Here is an 18,493-nt window from a genome sequence, read left to right on the forward strand (position 1 = left end):
AAATGCTTGAGCAGCTGCTGGGTGAATGAAAACTATTTATTTTTGCAGAGTTCATTTCTAGCTGGATCAATAAACTGAACTTGACGTGTTCAAGATGAGGGTGACAGGAGGAGGGTGCAGGAGTGTGAAATAGAGTGGCTGGATCTGTCCTTCATGGCAGCCATGAGCTCTTTGAATGGTTGATGCCAATTGTGAACTCATGCCTGGAGTACTTGCATGAAGTCTTAAAATGGTACCTTTCGATGTACAGTGAGTGCCTTTCCCTGAGTGTGTGTTTTGTTTATGCTTAGTTCGACACAAAGAATTCTCACAGCCTTACTTATGTCACTGATTATAATCCTTGTGGTCAGCTTGATCAGTAATTTCAGCTTGTCTTGCACTTTGCTTCCAATATAATAAATATGTGCCAACCTCTAGGAACATTTTTCAGCATCCGTAGAACGTGCAAAAGCTGCGTGGTCATACGGGACCTAGTGACGTTACCAGTAAGGTCCGTGGGAGGTTACCACGGTCTTTAGTGAGAGCAGAACTGAGCCCGCTGGTTGTTTCTGACTCTTATAATTTGAAGTCTTCGTCTTGGAATACCGTGTTCATTTTAACTTTAAGGTAGAGAGTATGCCTGTTGCATTCACTGGAGATAAATTAGTGTTTAAAACTCACTGCATCTGCAAATATTTGCCGTGGTGGAGTGAACTAGATCGTTCATCTCTGGTCTATTTGCCAGCTGGATTTTATGAGCTTTAAAAAACAAATTCTAGTTATGTTACTTAGAATTATTCCAGTCCCATTATTTTATGGGGCTAAAATGCAGTTGTTTGTTTTACGTTCATGTTAAAAGTAATTACTTTAAATACAAACCCTACATTAATTAGAGAAGGTAGTGGCTTGTTTTGTGTACTTAAGAAGGGAGAAAGTGGGAATTTAGAGCCCAGTCTTGAAATTGTCCCTTGTGGAGCTGCCCCGTCTGATAGAGTTCATTGAGGTTCTCCTTAAGCGGCCTGTGATAAGAGGATCTAGTTTCATGACGAGGATAATGGACAAATTGGGGAGGAATTTAGGTTGTTGTCCTAGTGTGGAATTGACTGTGGCATTCTCATGGGAGAGCAGAAGTTACTGGATTTTGAATAAAAATGCTGTATGTTTTGGGTGCTGTGGTAATGGGACTATGGCGTTTCACATCTTCGGGAAGAGAAATCCTTGAATAATCTGTAGAGTTCCCTGAATAGTCTGGTTTTCTTCCTGGATAGCATTTATTACCTATCTTTCCAAAATGTGTCAACTAAGTGAATTTATACTGTGGTGTGAGAAACTCCATCTTGAAAAATGCTCTTTAAGAGAACATTAATTAGTAATGATACAACATAAAAAGTATAGTGTGCTTATTTGACTCAAGTTTGGTTTTGTGCCACATTGCATTTTGATTTCAAAGGAATCATTACTTATTCATGGTGTTTATAAAATACATGTAATAGTTGGTTTTGTATGTATTCTGCATAAAGCAAAACTTAGACCAAAGTTTTGCTTCCTCAGTCATTTTTATAATTTTTTGGTAAAGCTTTTTCTTGCTCGAAGTGGAGGGCCTGTTTGCTAAAAATGTTGCTTTTTTGGAATTTAAAATTTCAGAGTGGCTTTTTCTTTTTTCTTTCCCTCCCACCAATCCTGTTGCTTCGTAAAGATGAGAATTATTTAGCCTTACCGAAGAAGTAACCTTAGGTAGTAATCCTTAAAAGCCAATTTGGCAAAGGCACCCGTAGATACTTCAGGAACACGAAGAATCCTGGTGAGTTCATGTTACTATTCCTATGCAGGCAAGTCTCCACATGCTGCCGCCTTTTTGAGCTGGGGCCCTCATGCTGATGAGGAATGATGTTGTGTGAGCTAATGGGTAGGGAAGTAATCTCTTAGAGTGGTGTTCTCTTTTGAACTGGCATAACTAATGAAGAGAGTGATGAATCATGCGTGTTGACATTTCAGCTATTACCAGTATTTGTTATTTATTTGTCCTTTATGAAAAGAACATATTGGTGACTGAAGGAATATCTTCCAGAGCAGACTGATAGCTCTGTGGTATGAAGGCTGGAGTTGCTGTTAATTTTTCTGTTTGGCTGGGTAGGGATTTGTTGTTAGAGATCTTTCACACTCATAATTTCGAAGTCTTGGAGCAACTTGTTGCTCATTAGTTGTTCGTTTGTACTTAATGAGAAAGAAGAAAGTAAGTGGTATATGTCCAAAGTGGAGACCTTGGTATGTATGAATTATCCTTTCTTGCACCACAAGCAGTTCCATTCATGTTGCCCCATTTCACATAAGTTATTTGAAAGTCATCTGATTAGCGTTTCTGACCTTATTATGCTGATCAAAGCAGAGAAAGCTCAAAGCTGTGTTTGTTCCTGTGCTGAGCCGTAAGTATATGCAAATAGCAAATGTATCTGTTCCATTATCCAAGCCTTTTCAAAGCTTGGAAAGATGGAGACAAGCTTTCTTGCTTCTCTTTCCTTAAGTTTTTTCATCTGGAAGTTTGTGGCCGTTTCCTTTAGAGTAGGTTGCATGTAAGACAGCAGAGGTTTGGTCGTCATGATGAGTTACTTGTCTTTACATCCTGTTTTCCATATCTTCTGGTTTTTTGCCATTGAAATAGATGACTTGGTTTTCAGAGATCAATGATACTTTGCAGATTTCCATTGTGTAATACTTAAAACCTGAAGCTTGTATAAATACATCACTAATGAAATTCAGCTGAGTGGTTGAACAGCATCTTTTACCCTAATCTGTAGGGGATATTTTTAAGATTAAAATATGGAATAGATTGACAGAGCAGTTGAGGTAAAATTCCCAAATAACAGTGAATAGGGTAAATGTGTGGTTTTTCTCTGAGTCCCTCACTTTAATGGTGAATATTCTATTGTCTAATTTTTACTTACATCAGCTTTAATTGCTAATTATGGTTGAATTGTAGTGATCTCAAATTTGAGATTTGTAATGATCTCATTAATGAAAAAAGTATTTTGGATAGGTGAATTCTTATTGGCATTACAAATCACACTGGGAATTTGTTATTAATTAGTGAGGGTAAGAAAAGAGATGGTTAATTTGTATTTTATGATAGGGGATCTTCCTATTTGCTTGCTTACTTTTAGATATTTTGGGTGTTTATTTCATTTTTCCCTTCATGCCTGTATGATTTCCAGAGCAGGTAGAATAATATTTTGGCAGATTGCTGCTATTTTTCTGTATTCAGATTACTTAAGTACAATGCTTTTATAAAGCAGTCAGTAGGAAACATCACTGCTGCAGTTTGTATTTTTTAGCTGCTTTAATGAGTGAGGCTTGTATACGTGTGTGAATGGTTCCCCCCCCCTTTTTTTATGTGTTCTTATCAGCTGGCTGTCTTAAAAATTTGGGTTTCCTTCTTAGTTTGGATGAGAAACTTGATGAATGCATTTGAAGAGGAGAAACCATCAGTGCATATGAAAAGTATCAAAATTAAAGACAATGTAAAATATCTGTTCAGAATGGGAGTATGAATATTTATAGAGTTTGTGGTTCCAGAAAGCAGTTGTGCATTGATGCCAATTGCTGAAAAGCATTAACCGATACTCTTGAAAGTGTCTTAATATCCTTAACCTGGAAACAATTATGGTCTCTTCTGTTCACTGCCAGTCACCTTGATGGTAATCTGAAGTTCCTTGCAGGTGAATTTTCCATCCTTGAATTGGAGAGTATTAAGCTGATTGAGCTAGATCCTGTGGTCAGTGTTTTAACGGTTGGCTTAAATATTGGTAAGCTGTATTTATGGGCTCTTATGTCATGCTTAGCATTTTCAGTGGGCTGCTTCTGTCTGAGTTTGTGAAATATTATTATTTCCAATGAAGTTGAGAGAAAATACAAGGAAAACTGGGAGAAGACTGTAAGGAGAAACAAATGTGTACTGAGTAGCTTCCCGGTCATGTATCTAGAGGTATAAATGTTAGAGGATTTAGATTCTTTCTGCAGTTGTTAAATGGAAACTGGTTTATTGGCTTTATTGGTTTTTTTTGGGGGGGGGAGGCTTATCTTTTATTGCTCTTTGAAGAAGTTTTACCTGTCTGTGCTGTCACCCAGCTGTTGATTCCTGCTATCTTCATCCCCCTGCTGAAAGCTGCCGGTTTCTCAGCTGTGCTGAACCAGATGTCTGGGTGTAAGGTAAAAAGAATAATCCCAATTTACTGCCTTCCTCCTGGTGTTCCTGCCCTGAAATTATTTACTGGTGGTGCTGATCAGGTGGAGTTAACAGTCCTGTTTTGTCCCACCAGTCTGGCACAGCAGATTCTGGTGATGCCTTTTTCCATCAATAAAAATGAGCTTCTGCCATCTTCTCTTCTTGGGTAGTGATCCCATAAAGTTAGTATTTTTAATGAAGAAATATTATTAGAAAGTAAAGGAACAATATGCAACCAGAGTGCGGTGAACAATGAAGCGTGCATATTTCCTGTTGTCCGTCCTTTTACTTACCTCTTTAATAACGGCTGATTTTCCCTTTTGCCTTATCTCCTGTTCTGTCCTGTGAGATTGTTCTGTGTTGAGAAACTATTTTTGATAGTAGGGTGCTCTTAATCTTCCAGATAATGATTTGAAGAGGCCTAGTAAGTAGGAGATAAAGGTACACAGCGCTTTTGTAGAAAAGAGGTACATATTTTTAATGCTGAGAGATGTCAACCGGAAAGCCTACGCGTTCTGTAGTTCATCAGGACTTACGGAGTCCCTAGGGGGATGGCAGCATGGTGCTTGTAACTGAAAAGAAGTCGGTCAAAATAGTTATGTCCTTTCAGGCCTAAGCCCCCTGTGTCCACTGCTCTTTCTCTAGGCTCCCTTAATAGTATGTAGATTTTTAGTTTCATGTCTTGGCTCTCTTCTCAGTGGTTAGTGCATGTCTGTGGACATAAGGGGTCAGTTCTTGAGTAGATAATTGGGATAGGCTTAGGCAGGCTGCTTCTTGTAAGTGCTGCAGAAGAAAGTCTTCGGCAAACGGGAGATTAGTGGACAAACAGATAAACAACTTTCTATCCTTCAGAGATTTTACGGAATAGAATATGGGAGGGTTCTGAGAGAGGGAAAACCAAGTAAAATATCGTAAGGATAGATTTTAGAAATATGCGATGCTTCGAGAAGAGAGCCAAAAGGAAGTGTGTGTGTCAAACTTTTATGACAGTTGTTAAACCGAGCCTGTGGAGGGGTGCAAATATAAGTGGATATAGTGATTTGAATGATCCAAATAAGTGTTTGTGGATTTTGCTGGCTTGTCCCAAGCTTGCAGGCCACATTGTTCTTCCTGTGACTTTAGTTGTAAGGATATTTGCAAAATGATATGGGTTCAGGCAGTTATTCTGTGCATATAGCTGTGTGTTGCTTAATCTGTTACTTTCTGTAGTTGCTTAAGTTGGGGTCTAATGCTTATTATCTTTTCTAGCAGCTTTTGCATTTCTAAATAATCTTAGTTTAATGGCTATTTTATATTTTATGAAGGGAGAAATCTCCGATTTGCTAATTTAATGGGGATTTTTTCGTCTTATTTAAATAATTCTTTCCTATTTAATTTTCAATATAAGATTTGATTAGAGGACCCCAACTCAATTTTCTGCTGTTTCACACAGTTATTAGTATGAGAGAGCTTCACAGTTAGAACATTAGTGTTTGCCTGAAACCTTTGTGAGCAGCTTTCCATTGGCACCAGCCTTTGGTTAATACTTGGGCATGTGTCAAGGCATCCCTTGCTTTTTTGTCTTCAGGAGAGGGGATTTAGTATAACAGGCACCATTAAAGAAAGGAATATTGTTCTTTGAAGGCTTAAGCTGTAATGGAGCTACATATGCCCACCCGCTTTCTCTTTAGACTGGTAATATTATCTATGTCTTGATTTAAAAAAAAAATAAAGAAAATGCAATGCTGACAGCAGGCAGTGCTCCTACACCTCCTCAGCAGAGGTGGAATATACCATCTGGCACTATGTGGGTAGTAGTTATCCCAAAAAGTAATAACAGTGGGAGTTCTTGCCAGTTACAAGTTGTGATCACAAGCCAAATGGTGTAGTTCTAAATTAGTGTACATTTCCAAAGAGAAGGAGATGCAAGTATTTATTTTTGCGAACTTGAGAAGTATTTTCAGTCATGAGGGGTCTATGCTGAGGTTTTAGTTGCTAGCATTTGAAAGAAAGTGTGAGGGGAGTAAGTCAGGGGAATATGGGCTGTGATGCCTGCTAGACCATCTTCTAGGCACTAAAAAAAGTTGGCTTTTTTTGTATTATGTAAGCCTCAACTTGGTTAGTACATGCAAGGCTGAAACTGAGGAATTATTTTAAAAGAGTGAATAATACAGTGGTCTGTTGATTTGATTTTGACTTTGTTGAATGGGAGCTGAAAGATCTCAGTTCTTCATCCTTTGACACTACTAACTAGTCTTGAACCAATTGCTGCTACCTGCTGTAAGAGGATGAGAAAAACTTTGTAACTAGGTGAAAAATTCCCTATCTTGCTTTTAGTTACACTTTTGATATGGTGGCCTATGATATTTTTGTCTGAAAAGTTAGACATAGCATAATTAGAACTGCTGTGAAGTGGATGCAAAACGGGTTAGCAAGTTGCTTAGTAACCTGGATGATAGAGTTGAGAGTGTGCTAGTAAAACCTGTGGATGACATCAGCTTTCAAGGAGTTGCAGGGATAGGAAGAAAGGATTAGATTCAAAAGGATCTTGAAAAATTAGAAACTTAAAATATGAAAAAATTAATTTCTCAGAGTTTATTCTGAATAAAAAGAATGGTCAATAGTATAAATAGAGGAAAACAGGAACAGAGAAAAGCTCTGTAAAACGTCCAAAATGAAAATTAAGAAAACTCGATGTCATTTGCATGCATGCATGCTTGCATGCACACAGAGCAAAGGAAATTTAGAGGGAATTGTGAATTTGTGAGTTTTTTCAGATCTAGGTTCTTATTGCAGACTTGCTCAGACCCTGAGAATACCACTGCGGACAAAATTCATGCACAGACACCAACAGGTTTTCAAAGAGGGCTTTTGTTGTTCTTAAGTTATTTGGGTAGATGATTTAGCTGCTCTTCAGGGTTCAGCATACATTGTCTCTCTGCTAGGGGAGATATCTTCCGCCCCCGCATAGCTATAACTGCAGGGGTCCTCATAAAGTAGATAAGCTTTGCATTGGACTCTTATTTCTTTGTGGATTTTTTTTTGCTGCTTCGGTCTCTTGTAAACGTCCATAAGACTACCTAACAAATCTAGTCAGTAAAGACTTTGTCTAAGTCTACTGAACGCATTCATAGGCCTTGCACTGAGTTAGTTTTCCATGTTGTGTTGCTGTAGTTTTGATATTTGGGAACGGAGATTAGCATTGAAGTTGGTGGATACATGCGCAAATTTTTAAAGTGAGTTAATGACTGTTATTTAGTAAGTGCCTGAATATGGTTGTTTAATCTCTTTACCAAGCTGTTTCTAATCAGAAATACAGTTTAAGTCAGATAGATATGAAGGCACCGTATGTGAAATATTTGCCTCAATTAGATATTTTTTGTGAGAAATTTCAGCATTCATGTAAACCAAATCCATTATATGATTTTTACGTACCTGATGTAACTGTATATTGCGTATTCTCTTATGTATCTTGGTTACAATTAAAATCTTGCATTAAAGAAAGCTTTTGTGATTAACTTCAAACTCTTGCATTGCATTTGTCCTCATAGACAAACTGTTTTGCAGTCAGGAGAGCAGATAAAGCACTACTATGGGCTGCATTTACTGCTTTGCATGTGCTATGCTTTTTTGTGTAGTCAAGGCTTTTTCACTCTAGCATAAACACTGAAAATCATAGATGCAAATTAACGTTCTTCATAAATGGAGGCAAATGAAAAATCTCTCCAAGTTTGGATAAAACCATCTTTAAAGAAAGATCATATGACATAAGATTATTTAGCTATTCATCATTACCAGGAGACTAAGCAACTGTAGAAATCTTCCAAGTGATGAGTCTGTCTTTACAATACTGTGTTTTACATGAGTATGGTTTGGGTTGGTTTTCTTCAGTTAAAGAGTAATACTATATGCAGAGTAAATCTTGTTGTATTAATTATTACCCATTTAGTTATGGATATACTAGAGCTGACTCTGGCATATGTGGGGGATTTACCCTTCTCCGATGTCACATGCTACCACCTGTGTTCTTGCATCTGATGCATGCGAGTGCTTACTGAAGTCTGCAGTTTTGGAATTTGGGCAGCTTAAATCTAAACTTGTCAAGCGTCTGTACTATAAATCCCCAGATTTATATCTGGTGGCAGTTTGCTCATAGTCTAGACACTCGTGCTGAACTGCGTGAAGCTAGTCCTGACTGCTTACGTTGAAGAAGTTGTCTTTCTGTATTGTATTAAGAGCTTATCCATATGCTACGAGCTCTGAGTGCAGGAAGTCTGCTGGCAGCAGTCCCGCTATTCCATCTTCTGATTTCAGGCTCTTTGTGGGTTGTCGGGGGGGGGGGGGGGGGGGGGCGGGGGGGGGGAGCATAAAGCGTGACAAGTTGTTGGCTGACTGATTTCTAGATAAGTTTTGCAAGCAAATTTGGATAAATAGTAATGTTATGTGTAAGAAATGATGCCGCGTGGCTGGTTCTGGTGTGAACTGCAGGATGTGATTAAAAATAAGGTTGAGCAGTGCATGGGGGTCAGTTTGGTGGAGAACAGTCTTGACGCTGAGCCTCCGTATCACTGCAGTTTAGGAGCAGAAATAATGGCTGTTAGTTGGAGCGAGTCAGAATGCCATGAGAAACTGTAGTATGTATTTCCTTTTGACAATAGATGTGCTTTGTCATTTATCATTTATTGTCATTAGAAAGAACATCCGATTTTCGCAATTAATTTGGATGGAGTAATATTTTTGATACGTTGTCCTATTTTAGAACTTTGTAGGAGTAATACATAAAGTAATGTTTTTTAATAAAGATTCTCACTTTTTTTCCCTCCCAGACATCTCTCTCAGAGGAAACAATCATTTTGGTTTCACGTAGGTTGTATATAGTGACTGTTGAGTTCTCTGTAAGAAACAAATGCCAAATCTCCTTGAACCTATGGCTGCAACAAAGTATTTGTTCCCTGACTGTCAAGGCTGGTTTTGTTTGTGGGATTTACCAAACCTGGGCTAAACTTTCAAAGGGCTTCAGTTTTCTGAAAATTTTTATTATGTTGTGACACCAGCATAAGATGAAAAACTGAGCTGAAATTTGTTCACTTGAGTCCATTTTCTTCTTCCTAGCGTAACTGGTTTACAACAGTTTATTTGGGCGCTTTGACACATAAAAATGCTTATGAATGCTAAAGCTATAACTTACCAATATTAAGCATTGATTAAAGTTATCCAAAAGAATATCCCGTATTTCGTAAACAACATCAGAGAGAATAAATTCTGGAGCCTTTTCTAACTCTATGCAAGGGCACAGAGTCTGGTTCCAACACTTCAGTGTATGGAATAATAGATGTGGTTCGACCAAGCTTGGAAGAGTTTGAAATATAAGCCCATAGTAACATATATAATGTTATATGTAAAATAATCTTGGACACATCTTCATTGTGTTCAGGGAGAAATAGCTTTTAGTTTGATGTAGTACATGCTTGTATACGTTAAGGCAAATAACATCGTTTTCAAGTTTTCTGGAGTGCCTGTGTAGGAAGGGAAGTTCAGTCTCAGTCTGGAATTATTTTTGGATAATTCAAAGGAACTACGTAACTGTTATGTATGAGGATTTTTTTGTATTTTTAAGATGCTCTGTAACACATCATTAAAATATAACTAAAAAGAGCCCAGTAGAAAGCACTGTGTGTCAGTGCTCTGTCTTGTAAAAGACTGAGTTTACATTCCTTCATGTTTGTTCCTGGTGTCAGAGTTGTTGCATCTGAAATGCTTGTGCTAATGGGAGTTGATCTGATTTTTTTTTTTTGATAAAACACAAATAGAAAATTATTATTGAAAGTATAAATACTTTGTAAAATTTAATTTTATGATCTTCTTCCAAATAAGAAACCACTTAAAATATTAATCACTGTTTACATGTTTGATGTGCCTGGTTTGATTGAAAGATTCAATATTTATAGTTGGTTCCTTTTTAGATAAAGGAAAGAAGTCTCCACGTTTCATATTGTGTTATTTGTATACCTCTGAGTTTAGTGTTTTCCTTTAGGAAATTGGTTTTATCTGTCTGCAGCTTACTAGCAGGGTTTTGCTAAATGAAGTTTAGAAATACCGTAGGCAAAACTGTGAAATACTCTGGAAATATTGTAAGAAAGCTAGAGAGAGAACCTGATATTTTTTCAAATGTGTTTTGTTTGTTTTTCTACTTAGGGTTGTGTTTACCTCTGGTATAGATATCAGATGGCAAACTTTTGCATATTACTCATTATAGGAACATCAGGTTGGTTTTCCTTCCTTTATTTGTGCTCTTGCTCTTCCTCCTCCCTCCCCCTTCTCATCCTGCTGTTGTTTTATCTTTGCAGCATTGTTGAATTTGAGTAGCAGGGACAGAAATTGATCTCTCATCCCTTGAGTGTAGCATGAGCTGTGTGCTGGTTTTCAGCAAAGGCTTGGGTAGGATCTGGTTCACAAACACCATTGATTTATTTTCTGTTCACATGTGGTGAAATCTTCTGAAATGAAACCTTTCATATGAAATGAAGTCCCCCACCTTTCCACGCTTAGGCGATTTCTATGATACTTCTCATTAGTAATGGGAAGGATATAAGTAAATGATTGCACACACAAACACTCCTTCCCACTTCTCTTTTTCCGTCAATGTGGAAAGCTTGCTGTAAGCTTTTAAATCATTAAAAAATGGGCAAAAGCAGCCATGAAAAAGTGTTTCTACCCGGTCTTGAGACAATTAGTAAGTGTATGTGAAGTCGTTCTTCCAGAGAGGCACCAGTCTTTGCTGGCGTACAGGATTGGGAGGCCTCAAGCAGTGTGTTTGCTATTCGCAGTATCGCATTGCAAAACAGCTTTGGGCTGAGCAAATCTGTGCTGATTGTCCTTTGTACTGTTAGCTGCAACAGCTACGGTCTCCTAAAAAGGTGTCTGGTTGGCATCCCCATTCCAAGGGAATCTGTTTTCTGGGAGCTCTGACTTCTGCTCTTTGTCTTTCAGTAGGCTGAAAGGAAATCTTTCTCTAGGATGGTAATCTCTGTCTTTTTGCAATGTCCCTTGATAACCTTGCCTCATGAGATACAGTGCACATCATGATGAACCTGGATCTGCGTGTGTGCTGAGTGGTCAGCGTGTTGCCAGTATACCAGAACGATGTTATTTGCTTCTCTGTTGCTGTGACTTACTGATACAGGTGTAGATCTGTAAATACTGGTTTTTATGTTTCTCAGAACTGTCTTGTGAATTGTAAGGATGAAGGAAGATGTGACGATGAATCATTGGAGGAGAACTAAATCAGTGACGATGAAATTAAGAAACAGAATAGCAACAAGATGTTTCTGAGTTTGTCCATGTGCTTCCTGAATAGGTCATTGCATGTAAATAAGTATGCACATAGGCTGGTTGGAAGAGTAACTGGGAAGTGGTGAACTTGGTAGTAATGTATTTTGAAAAGTTTGTGTGAAAAGGGCTGCCAATCTCATAATGAAGAGGTTAGAGATAACAAAAGCTTATCTGAGGATTAAGACTGACTTGGTTGAGTGGTTTAGAAGTCAAACAGGATTTTGACGCATTTATACCTGTGCTACTACAAATGGCAGTCAACATCCTTTTGAATAGAACAGATAATTGCACTTACGGTGACTGGTTGTCCAAATATGGATGAGTGTGCAGCTGCTTTTTCTCCTGAATGTGCATATATTACCCTTTCATGACATCTTGAATTAAAAATTTTAAAAATAATTACTTTAATATTCAAAGAAATGTGAGGAAAAAGATTTAAAAATTATTTAATATTATTTTAATAAGCGTTTATATCAGCATTATGTATGTGGGGCAGTGGGTAAGGGGAGTAGGTATGTTAATATGCTACTAGGACTGAGTATTTCAAAGAGTTGCAAGGAATGTGTTTGTGTATTTGTTTCAGATGAATATCAGCTGATATTACAGATGCATTTATTTTATCTGTGAGGTAGACAAACTTGAGATTGAACTGGAATGTGAAGCGATGTTATTTCTCTAGACATCCTGATAATAAAGATTCTATAGGTCACATTTTGCTCTAAGCAGCATCTTTTCAGTGGATTTTTAGTGGATTTTCACATATGTAATTATTAGCTCAGTATTTAGAAGCTGGTAGATCTTCAAGACTATATTTTTTTACAAGTTGTTCTGAATTTACCATATTGTTTATGTATGTCTGTGTTAAGATCTTTGGGACTCGGTGACTAGGTTGATTGCAAACTTTAATACAGAATTTTACATGATTTCCCTTTTTCTAGCAAATTGATCTACTCACTTCGTTTAAAATTTTGTATGTGTATGTATTTATAGCCATAATTTATATTTCACTATAGACTTGGAAAAATGTAGCAAGGGCACGTTTAGAGAGGACTAAATAGCACTTCTTAGATGGCAGCATGGAATGTAGTAAATTGCTCTTCAGTATTAGACATTAATCTGTCTAATTGCTGCCTGAGTTTTCTACAGATGTTTTAGAGCAAACTAATAAAATGTACCCTGACACAAATATTTCTATACAAACAAATATAATTAAGAATTAGAAGGAAGGGATATTGCTAATAGTATTGAAACTCGTTCCTTATCTTCCTCTGTTTTAATTACTTCAGTGGTGTAGTTATTTTAATTTTGCTTACATAAATTAAGCTAAGTGTTCAGCTTCGCTTCCAAGTATAGTATGAGTGCTTAAAGCATGTGGAGTTTGTAGCAGAAACAATCTGTGAAGAAATTTTTTCTGAACCTGCTGACAGATCTTATTTATTGATTGATGCAAAGGAGTCATATAATAGTAATTTTGTAGTAGTAATCACTTTCTAAAAGGTTTTCACGTTACGGATCTAATTCTCTACTGTCAAATGACCTAGAACTAGCACTGAATCTGTGTTACTTTTTTGCATATTGATACATTATTCAAAACTAGGTAGGGAAAGTATACTTCTAGGTATAGTTTATAGTGGTAGCTTGTGAACCCTGTCTACACAAATTTGACATGAGCAGAAATAATTCAATAATTGTTTTTTCTATTGTTTTTGGTGCTACGGTCAGAGCTGTTGTATAAAAGAATAACTTCTTTGTCTTTAGCCAAAGAGATAATAGGCACCTCTTCTATAAAAGTTTCGTTGTCTCCGTCCCTGTACTGTTCCAAGTAATCTAATGTGCTAATGTAATCTATGTAATCTATGCTGCTAATGAAACTTCTGCATCTTAGTGTGTGCAAAACTGGGCCATTTCCAAGCTTATCTTATGCATGTCTGAAACATCAAGTGTCTCATATTACTCTTTTAAAGATGATATTCAACATTAAAAATGTGTATTCTAGGGTTTGGGTAGGATTCATGTACTAATGTGATGACAAACTTCAGCTGCAGATGGATGGAAATGGTTTCATACAGATAGTTATGCCAGATGACAGTTCACATTATATGTAAAGAGAAAGTGGCAACATTTAATTGCACCTTTAAAAACGGAGAGTGCAAAGGATTTGTTATTCTCTGGCACTAACATTTCTGAAACAAGCAAGCCGGTTGAATCTGAAGAAAAGATACTCTCAACATGAAAGAAATTTTTTTTAAAGCTCACAGTGCATGCCATTAGAGCCTTTTAAAGCCATTTTAAATGTTGCTTTTCTTACACGGAGAATGTCTGCAGGGATGGCTTTGGAGGGAGGGTCATCTAAATGGACAGAATGGTGCTGTGCTGTTTTATTTTAGCCAGATAAAGTTTCACGGAAACTTAACCAATTTCACATACCGCAATTCTCAGGAAGTACCTCATTCGCATGGCTCTATTAATCTTCAGCATGAGAAAGGGAAGATGTGATCAGAACTGGAAGTTACAGAAACCATTATAATTTTACATCTGAAATACTGTTCTTTATGGTATTTCACTGTCATTTAAAAGGGCTGACTTCTAGGGTGTAGGAAATCAGAATGGTGGTGTTTGACATCATTATGTGTCTTTGCACCAGTTTTATTTTGGTGTGGCCATGATTTCTTGCTTATCCTGTTAAATGTTGCATTGACCTTGCTATGGGCTTCCCAAAGAAAGGCTTAGATATGCTCTGAAAAAATTTAAAACTTGTTGAAAACGTTTAGCCTATTTGATAGCTTGAATAGTCTTGATATGGGCTCCAAAGGGAGCTGCTTACTACCTGTGGTGGAGGATTAAAGCAGAGACTTGGAGAGGAAGAGCAATTAAAAAGGAAAAGAGAGAGATAGGGACCATAATGAAGCAGATACAGGTACTGTTGTTGAGGAAGGTTATTTAAATCATCCTCCCATATTACTTGTGTTTTCTCTTAAAAAAAAAAAAAAAAGTGAAGTTCATCTAAAAGTATATTACCTATGATAGTTAAAGAATTGAATTGCAGAGGGAAAAAACCAAAATGCAAGAATATTGTTCCAAAAGAAAATTAAGCTTAAAATTTATTTTTGTGGGTATGTACCATCATTTAAAAATGGAATACCAACTACCAGTTCTGAATTTTTAATAACTTTTTTTCTCAGCCAGTAGTTACACAGAGATAGATTGAACGCTCAGTTACAACTTTAAATTCTAGTTTTTACAATAGTTCTACTTTTTAAAATAATGAGTTAGCTGGTGTGTTTCTTAATATATATTGTGCATTTTTCTTTGCTAAGGATAGCTCTGGTAGAACGGTGGTAGTTTTTATTTTTAATAAGAAAGTAGTTTCTTTACTGAATTTAAAACAAAACCAAACCCTTCCAACCAGTCAACTGGAATCACTCTGAACTTCCAGGGGAACTTGATACTTGCATAAGGACTGACTGTCCTAAACTGGTGTTTAGGAATATCTTTTAGCCTGTGCCCTAGCAACATTTTGGACTCTGGAAATGTTGATGTTTCAGCTGTTTCATCTTTCACCTTTAAATATGAAGTATGTATCAGGAAGCCTCTTTATTCTGATGCAAGTGGAATGATCCGTATTTTTCTTGAAAGCTGAGCACAGGGGCTACAATGAAACCTTACTATTTGTGCCTATATGTATTAGTGTATTAAAAGTAATTATTTTACAAAAAGTCACTCATGAGCGGAGTCATCTTTTAACAGGAGGGACCTCAGCTTGAAACTGAAAGAGTAATTTTAGGCTCAGTGTTGGCCCAGGTGGGATTTTCTTTTTTCTTTTCTTTTTTCTGTTCTTGCTGTGTGAATATCTCCTGTAAGGGGCTGTGAGAACAGCTGAGGAAATGGACTGACTATACCCGGAAAACCAAACGCAAACCCGGAAAACCAAACGCAAACCCGGTGCTATCAGCTCTGCAAAATAAGTTAACTGGGAGAAGGAAGATTTTTCTTTCTGCAAGCTTTATTTATGATAATCTTAACTGCCTGGACTTTATAGAGGAGAGAAATGATTTCTTAGTTGGCAGTTTTCCTGTGTTTTGCCTTATTATTTTAATGGTTTCACCTTAAAGGAATTTTTGAGATATGCATCAGTTATTATGGAAGTATATTGTAGTGGCTCAGTGGTTTGGTTAAACTAAAATTACTTGATCTTATAAATAAATTAAAGCACGAAATTTTCCTAAGTGTTACTTTTATGCCTTTTCAGTTATTTTGTGGGACTTTCAATGGCATGCTTCCTTGATTTAGAAGAATTCTGCATTTGTGTTTTAAGTGAAACTTGGTATGAGTGTTACATTTTTGTTGGTTTTCCTTTGAAAAAAATAATCTCTCGCACACCCATCTGTGACACGTGAGAGCCTTGTTTCCGTGTAGCACTGGCAGTGCTAAGAGCAGTGTGTTGTCCCTCAAGACCTGCTTTTTGTTGTTTTCACCTCGGGTAGTGTATGAGGCATGGCAGACACACTGTGTAAGCAAGGCTACACACTGTATAAGCAAGGTGTAGCCACACTGTATAAGCAAGGTGTAGCTTGCTTGTTTTAGGTCTAAAGGAGAGAATATAGTGCATTTACCAGGGTGGAATAATGTTGTTGATGAGGATAAGCGAAGGAGCTCATTGTGAATATCTGAATGTCTCCTGATGGAGATAAGGTTTTAAACTTCCTAATTGATTTTTTTTTTCAATGAAGACGTACATTATTGTAATCATAACAGGTGCCGAAATATTGGTTATAATTAGCTTCAGTTGTAACGCTTCCATTGCTTTAACTTGACTCATACTGCATTGAAAATGGGAAGTTGGTTGAATTCTGCAAGCGCAATCATTGTGAGCAGCCATTAGGACAGTGGATTCTGTGGACAGGGTGTTGGGTGGATAACAGTTTTTTGGATTCTTCATAGTCAGGTGTTAAAAGCCTTAAGGACATTCTTTTGGATTTATTGGTTTCTTCTGGGGAAGCAGGAGTTTATCTCGGTAAACGCAAACTGTTCATCTGGCTTGTCGGCTTAGAAGGGTGGAGGTCGCATGGTACTACCTTCACGTTTGTCTATTACTTTGTGCTACATGAAGTGACACTTCATGCTACTTAGATGACAGCTGGATAAGTACAGGAACAGTTGCCATGGCTTTTGTAGAAGGAATTCCTGCTTTACGGACTGCATGAAGTTCTGCTGAAGGGGCCAGCAAATCATGGAGGAGAGGATCCAGTTGATATAATTCACTTGGATTTTCAGAAGAGTTTTGTCCCAAGTTTTTCACCAAAGACGTTTTAGAAAACTGAGCGGGAGCAGCATGAGAGTGTGAGTCCTGTCGTGGAGAATAATGAGTTAAGATTAAAAATAAGGGTAGAAGTAGATGGTCAGCTGCCACGGCAGAGGGATGTCACCTGTAGGATTCTGCACTAAGCCTTGTAGTGAGGATCAGGCTAATTAATGGACTCAAACACAAAGTAGGCTGGAGGTAATCAGTCTCGCCAGTGATACAGACTTACTGCAGTAAAAGCAAGGGATGACTGAAGTGCCTTCAGTCTTTAATTACTGTTTAATAAAAGCAAATGAAATGCAATGAAGATAAATGCAAATGTTGCGTGTGCAGGAAAAACAAATCCAAGTTATCATAGAAAATTATGGTTCTAAACTGACTACTACCGCTCAGTAGAGAAACCTTGGGATTATGACTAGTAGAGCCATGAAAACATCAGCTCAGTGCTTGGCAGCTTTAAAATCAGAACAAAAAAAAAAATCTTAATATGAAATGTTAAGGATTAATAGGAAAGAAATAGTGAATAAAGCAAAGCATCATAGAGCCATCTTAGAGATTTGTGGAATGGCGACATCTTAAAGACTGTGAGGTTTGGTCTCCTCGTTTTCTGGAAGATATTTTAGAGCTGCACATGACTTGGAGCAGGGCAACAAGGATGATCAAAGATATGGAAGGACTTCTGCAGTAGAGGAGTGCTTGAGTAGACAGGAACTATCTTGTAGGGGAAAAAGGAACAATTACTTGGGATAGAGTAAATTAAGTGCAAATTTCAAGTGAAATGTAGGCAAATACTGTGTGCATCTCTCGGAACACTTCTGCAGACACCCTTAAATCCTCATTTGCAATACGCCCTTTAAGTCACTGCTGAAAGTACAGTTCTGCCAGTTTTCTTCTATAGTTTAGTATACATGTCCGTCTTCTTGACGTGGCTACATTCCTGAGAGGTGTTAGTGAGCCAGTGAGTTGCTTCACTCGTGGGTTAATCAGGGATTTGTTCGTGGGTCTTGTGATCTTTAAAGGCTAACGTGTTAAGTGAACATATCACATAACTGGGCAATCGGGATTATGAATATTGCTTTAATAGCAAGGTTCCAAAAGCCAACAGCAGAGTTCTTCCTCCTTCACTTTCCTTGTATTTGTTTGTACAACATAAAAGAGCTTTCTGTGGTAGTTGAGGAAATATGCCTTTTTTTGGACTTGTGGTAAGAATGTTCTTGAGTGGTTTCTGCAGTATTGTTTGCATTATTTTGCTTTAAAAGCAGTAAACTTTGGAAAATGTGATATCCATACCCAATTTAGATTTAAGATAATCCAATCTAGCTACAACACTGTGAATGTTAAACTATTTTTCCTTTTCAGACTCATTCTTGCTAAAGAAGAAAGGCTTCCTGATACGAAGGGTAATACAACAGTAGAGATTACTGTATTTTCTGTAACACATCTTGATGTCAGAAATGTTTTCCTGCAGAACTTGCCTGAGGAAGTTTCAGACCATTGTTTCTTAATAGACGTTGTTCCAGAGCGTAATAAAGGTGAATCAGAGACTTTGGCTTTCTTGTGCTGCAGTGAGGGTGAGAATAAGCTGCTTTTTAAGCCTAAGACAAAAGAAGTGGGAATGTACACTAAGAGGGAGGGGGTTCCTCAAGCCCTAAATTCTCCCAACTCTGGAGTAAGAGTTTGGG

The 18,493-nt window shown here is 37.4% G+C and overlaps 1 protein-coding gene across 1 annotated transcript in view; it reads left to right on the forward strand.

Moving 5' to 3' along the window:
• The window catches only part of TANC2 (tetratricopeptide repeat, ankyrin repeat and coiled-coil containing 2), a 253,232-nt gene that overhangs the window by 3,261 nt on the left and 231,478 nt on the right, over positions 1-18,493 (forward strand).

Source organism: Gymnogyps californianus, chromosome 28, assembly GCF_018139145.2.
Source record: "Gymnogyps californianus isolate 813 chromosome 28, ASM1813914v2, whole genome shotgun sequence".
Taxonomy (NCBI): Eukaryota; Metazoa; Chordata; class Aves; order Accipitriformes; family Cathartidae; genus Gymnogyps; species Gymnogyps californianus.